This window comes from Hordeum vulgare, chromosome 1H (assembly GCF_904849725.1).
Source record: "Hordeum vulgare subsp. vulgare chromosome 1H, MorexV3_pseudomolecules_assembly, whole genome shotgun sequence".
NCBI lineage: Eukaryota > Viridiplantae > Streptophyta > Magnoliopsida > Poales > Poaceae > Hordeum > Hordeum vulgare.
In genome coordinates, this window is record NC_058518.1 from 402,246,725 (window position 1) to 402,253,699 (window position 6,975).

Genomic DNA, 6,975 nt, shown 5'->3' on the forward strand with positions numbered 1-6,975 from the left:
CCGTAGGCCTCGGAGTGACACTTCTATAGGATCTGTCCGTGTTCATGTTCAGGCACACAACATCTAATAACACCATCTACTCCTTCCTTATAAAGGTGAGGATCATCCCAAAAGTAATGTCTCAAGTCAAAGAAGAATTTCTTCTTTTGCTGGTACGTGAAACTAGGTGGTATGTATTTGGCAACGATATAATTTGCATAATCAGCATACCACGGTGCACTATGTGAAGGATTGATGACATTGAGTTGCTCACCGGGAAAGCTATCATCAATAGGTTGTGGGTCATCAAGAACGTTCTCCAACCTAGACAAGTTATATGCTACTGGGTTATCAGCACCCTTTCTGTCGACAACGTGCAAATCAAATTCTTGTAGCAAGAGAAAAAGTCTAGGTTTAGCGTCCTTCTTCTCCATGAGGTACTTAATAGCAGCATGATCAGTGTGAATAGTGACTTTGGAATCAACTATGTAAGACCTGAACTTTTCACATGCAAACACGACTGCTAAAAATTCTTTCTCCATAGTGGCATAGTTTCTTTGGGCACTGTCTAGATTTTTACTAGCATAGTGAATAACATTCAACTTCTTATCGACTCTTTGCCCTAGGACAGCACCAACAACATAATCGCTAGCATCACACATGATCTCAAAAGGTAGGTTCCAATCAGGTGGTTGAGCAATAGGTGCAGTTATCAAAGCCCTCTTAAGTATTTCGAAGGCTTCCTCACAATCCTCGTCAAAGACAAAAGGAATATCCTTCTGCAAGAGATTGGTAAGAGGCCTAGAAATCTTAGAGAAGTCTTTAATAAACCTTCTATGGAAACCAACATGACCAAGGAAACTTCTTATACCTTTGATATCTGTGGGGTATGGCATTTTCTCGATTGCATCAACCTTAGCCTTATCGACTTCAATACCTCTTTCAGAAATTTTATGTCCTAGGACGATGCCTTCATTAACCATAAAGTGGCACTTCTCCCAATTCAAGACAAGATTGGTGTCTTTACATCTCTGCAAGACTCGATCAAGGTTGCTGAGGCAATCATCAAAGGAAGACTCGTAAACGGAGAAGTCATCCATGAAAACCTCAACAATCTTTTCACAAAAGTCAGAGAATATAGCCATCATACATCTTTGAAAGGTGGCAGGTGCATTACATAAGCCAAAAGACACACGTCTGTAAGCAAAGGTACCGAAAGGGCAGGTGAAAGTGGTTTTATCCTGATCAGATTGTGCAACTGGTATTTGGGAGAAACCAGAATAACCGTCTAGAAAGCAGAAGTGTGTGTGTTTAGACAGTCTTTCTAGCATTCGGTCGATAAAAGGCAAAGGGTAATGATCTTTCCTTGTGGCTTTATTCAATTTCCTAAAATCGATCACCATCCTATAGCCAGTAATAATCCTTTGTGGGATCAATTCATCCTTATCATTAGGGACAACGGTAATGCCTCCCTTCTTAGGGACGCAATGCACCGGACTCACCCAATCGCTATGAGCAATAGGATAGATGATACATGCTTCCATGAGCTTTAGTATTTCTTTTCTTACTACCTCTTTCATCTTAGGATTTAATCTCCTTTGATGATCAGCAACTGGTTTGAAGTCAGGATCAGTTTTAATCTTGTGCTGGCATAGGGTAGGGCTAATGCCCTTAAGATCATCAAGAGTTTTTAGTAACTTATTTTCTTCATGCTCTGAGAGGCTAGCACTAATTATAACAGGATATATCTCTTTTTCATCAAGATAGGCATACTTAAGAGTATCAGGCAACTGTTTAAGCTCGAACACAAGATCACCCTTTGGTGGGGGTGGATCCCCAAGCAGTTCAACATGCAAGTTATTCTTAAGGATAGGGTATTGTTCTAAGACAACTCTATCTATCTCATCCCTTTCATCCATATGCATATCATTTTCATGCTCAAGCAAGTATTGCTCTAAGGGATCAGTAGGAGGCACGGCAATAGAGGCTAAGGCAATAGTTTCATCCCTACTAGGCAACTCCTTTTCATGAGGTTGTCTACCAAACTTAGAGAAACTGAACTCATGTGACACTCCTTCAAAGCCAACAGTGACAATTTGCTTCTCACAATCAATATGAGCATTGACGGTATTGAGAAAAGGTCTACCAAATATGATGGGACATAAGCTATCTTGTGCGGTAGCAAGAATGAGGAAATCAGCAGGATACTTCGTTTTACCACACAAGACTTCAACATCCCTAACAATTCCCATAGGGCAGATAGTATCTCTATTGGCAAGCTGAATAGTGACATCTATAGGTTCTATCTCAACAGGTGCAATCTCATCTTTGATTTCATCGTATAAGGACTGAGGTATTGCACTAACACTAGCACCCAAGTCACATAAACCATGATAACAATGCTATCGTAATAGAAACCATAGGCATGCCAACAACAGACATATGTTTGTCTCTAGCGTGAGGTTTAGCAATTCTAGCAGCATCTTCACAGAAGTGAATATTATGTCCCTCAACTTCTTCAGACAGAAGATCTTTGATAATAGCAATGCTAGGTTCAACTCTAATTTGTTCAGGGGGTGTAGGTGTTCTGATATAGCCTCTACGTATCACAGTTGAAGCTTTAGAATGATCCTTTATCCTAACAGGGAAAGGTGGTTTCTCAATGTAAGCACTCAGTACCACAGGATCATTATAGGAAATGACTTTCTCTTCAACTGGAGTGGGTTTAACTACATTGAATTCTAAAGGAGGATGATATTTAAACCACTTCTCTTTGGAGATATCAATATGAGCAGCAAAAGATTCACACAATGAAGCTACTATCTTAGAGTCAAGTCCATACTTAGCGCTAAAGTCACAAAAAGTATTTGTCTCAACAAAGGATTTAACGCAATCAAACGTGAAATTCATACCTGACTCCTTACCTTCTTCAAGCTCCCAATCTTCAGAGTTGCGCTTAATTATGTCCAAAAAATTCCATTTGAAGTCAATATCTCTCTTCATAAAAGAACCGGTACAAGAAGTGTCAAGCATGGTGCGATCATCATGAGAAAGCCGAGCATAGAAGTTCTGAATGATAATTTCTCTCGAGAGCTCATGATTGGGGCATGAATATAGCATTGATTTAAGCCTCCCTCAAGCTTGAGACATGCTTTCTCTATCACGAGGCCAAAAATTATAAATATAATTCCGATCACGATGTACTAAATGCATAGGATAAAACTTTTGATGAAATTCCAATTTCAACCGATTGTAGTCCCATGATCCAGTATCATCACATAGCCTATACCATGTCAACGCCTTATCCTTCAAAGATAAAGGAAAGAACTTATTCTTGACCTCATCCTCGGGCACACCTGCAAGCTTAAATAAACCACAAACCTCATCTACATAGATTACATGCAAGTCTGGATGTGATGTTCCATCTCCTGTAAAAGGATTAGCCAGCAGTTTCTCAAGCATACCCAAAGGAAATTCAAAGCAAATATTTTCAGTAGGTGCAGCAGGTTGAGGATAAAATCTTTGTGCTTCCGTTCGAGGTGTAGATACCCCGAACAAGCCCCTCAAAGAATTAGTATCCATAGTGACAAGTGACAATAAATTTCAGCACACTATATGAATGTTTCCTTACCAAGTTCCACTTACCAAAGGCGCTTCACTCCCCGGCAACGGCGCCAGAAAAGAGTCTTGATGACCCACAAGTATAGGGGATCAATCGTAGTCCTTTCGATAAGTAAGAGTGTCGAACCCAACGAGGAGCAGAAGGATCTGACAAGTGGTTTTCAGCAAGGTAAAATCTGCATGCACTGAAATTGTCGGTAACAAGTGATTGTGTGGTGAGATGATTCGTAGCAAGCAACAAGTAACAAAAGTAGAAACGGTGCAGCAAAGTGGCCCATCCCTTTTGTAGCAAGGGACAAGCCTGGACAAAGTCTTAAAGGAGGAAAAACGCTCCCGAGGACACACGGGAATTTCTGTCATGCTAGTTTCATCATGTTCATATGATTCGCGTTCGTTACTTTGATAGTTTGATATGTGGGTGGACCGGCGCTTGGGTACTGCCCTTACTTGGACAAGCATCCCACTTATGATTAACCCCTCTCGTAAGCATCCGCAACTACAAAAGAAGAATTAAGACAAAGTATAACCATATCATTAAACTAGTGGATCCAAATCAGCCCCTTACGAAGCAACGCATAAACTAGGGTTTAAGCTTCTGTCACTCTAGCAACCCATCATCTACTTACTACTTCCCAATGCCTTCATCTAGGCCCAAATAATGGTGAAGTGTTATGTAGTCGACGTTCACATAACACCACTAGAGGAAAAACAACATACAACATATCAAAATACCGAACGAATACCAAATTCACATGACTACTATTAGCATGACTTATCCCATGTCCTCAGGAACAAAAGTAACTACTCACAAAGCATAATCATAATCATGATCGGAGAGGTAATGAGTAGCATCAAGGATCTGAACATAAACTCTTCCACCAAATAATCCAACTAGCATTAACTACAAAGAGTAATCAACACTACTAGCAACCTTACAAGTACCAATCGGAGTCGCGAGACGGAGATTGGTTACAAGTGATGAACTAGGGTTTGGAGATGAGATGGTGCTGATGAAGATGTTGATGGTGACGAGTCCCCTCCGATGAGAGGAGTGTTGGTGATGACAATGGCGACGATTTCCCCCTCCAGGAGGGAAGCTTGCCCGGCAGGATCATCCTGCTAGAGCTCTAGATTGGTTCTGCTCAAGTTCCGCCTCGGGGCGGCGGCGAAACAACAAAAAAGCTCCTCCCTGATTTTTTTCCTGCACGAAACCCTCCATATAGAAAAAGAGGGGGGGCAGTGGGCCAGTGGGCTGCCCACAAGCCCCCATGGCGCGGCCTGGGGGGTGTCCGTGTCGTGCAGGCTTGTGGGCACCCCCTGGTGCCCCTCTCGCACTTCGTCGGCCCAATATTTTTGATAAATTGGGAAAACAATCCCCGTTGATTTTCATGGCGTTTGGAGTTGCGCAGAATAGGTATCTCAACTTTTCTCCACTTTCAGGCCAGAATTCCAGTTGCTGGTATTCTCCCTCTTCATGTAGACCTTGCAAAATAAGAGAGAAAAGGCATAAGAATAGTACCGTGAAGTGAAATAACAGTCAAAGAAGCGATAAATATCAACATGAAAACATGATGCAAAATGGACGTATCAGCCCCGAGATACCTCTCCGTCACACGGAATGACAAATCCCAGCCTTGATCCATACTAACTCAACGGACACCTTCGGAGATACCTGTAGAGCACCTTTATAGTCACCTAGTTACATTGTGACGTTTGATGCACACAAGGTATTCCTCCGGTACTAGTGAGTTATATGATCTCATGGTCATAGGAACAAATACTTGACACGCATAAAACTATAGCAATAAAACGACACGATCAATATGCTACGTTCATAGTTTGGGTCTAGTCCATCACATGATTCTCCTAATGGTGTGATTCAGCTATCAAGCAACAACAGTTTGCACATAGTCAGAAAACCTTGACTATCCTTGATCAACTGGCTAGCCAACTAGAGGCTTGCTAGGGACATCGTTTTGTCTATGTATCCACACATGTATCTATGTTTTCATTCAATACAATTATAGCATGGATAATAAACGATTATCTTTAAGCAGGAAATATAATAATAACTATTTATCATTGCCTCTAGGGCATATTTCCAACAATCTCCCACTTGCACTAGAGTCAATAATCTAGTCCTCACATCGCCATGCGATTTACTTTGTAATAAATCAAACACCCATACAATTCTGGTGTTGATCATGTTTTGCTCGTGGAAGAGGTTTAGTCAGCGGGTCTGCTACATTCAGAGTCGTGTGCACTTTGCAAATATTCACGTCCTATCCTTTGACGTAGTCGCGGATGAGGTTGAAGCGTCATTTGATGTGTCTGGTCTTCTTGTGAAACCTTGGTTCCTTTGCTAAGGCAATGGCACTAGTGTTGTCACATAACAGAGTTAATGGATCTAATGCGCTCGGCACAACTGCAAGATCTGTCATGAACTTCTTCATCCAGACACCCTCCTTTGCTGCCTCCGAGGCAGCCATGTACTCCGCTTCACATGTAGAATCTGATACGACGCTCTTCTTGGAAATGAACCAGCTTACCGCAATCCCATTAAGAATAAATACGTATCCGGTTTGTGACTTAGAGTCATCCGGATCGGTGTCAAAACTTGCATCGATGTAACCTTTTACGACGAGCTCTTTGTCACCTCCATACACGAGAAACATTTCCTTAGTCCTTTTTAGGTACTTCAGAATATTCTTGACCGCCGTCCAGTGATCCACTCCTGGATTACTTTGAAACCTGCCTGCCATACTTATGGCCAAGCTGACGTCTGGTCTAGTGCACAGCATTGCATACATGATAGAACCTACGACTGAAGCGTAGGGGACGAAACTCATTTGTTCTCTATCTTCCGCAGTTGTTGGGCACTGAGTCTTACTCAATTTTATACCTTGTAATACTCGCAAGAATCCTTTCTTGGACTGATCCATTTTGAACTTCTTCAAAACTTTATCAAGGTATGTGCTTTGTGAAAGTCTTATCATGCGTTTCGATCTATCCCTATAGATCTTAATGCCTAGAATGTAAGCAACTTCTCCTAGGTCATTCATAGAGAAATTTTTATTCAAGTAATCCTTTATGCTCTCCAAAATCTCCACGTTCTTTCCAATCAGCAATATGTCGTCCACATATTATATTAGAAATGCCACAGAGCTCCCACTCACTTTCTTGTAAATACAAGATTCTCCGACCACTTGTATAAACCCAAATGCTTTGATCACCTCATCAAAGCGCTTATTCCAACTCCGAGATGCTTGCACGAGTCCATAAATGGATTGCTGGAGCTTGCATACATTGTTAGCATTCCTTGGATCGACAAAACCTTCGGGTTGCATCATATACAACTCTTCCTTAAGAAAACTA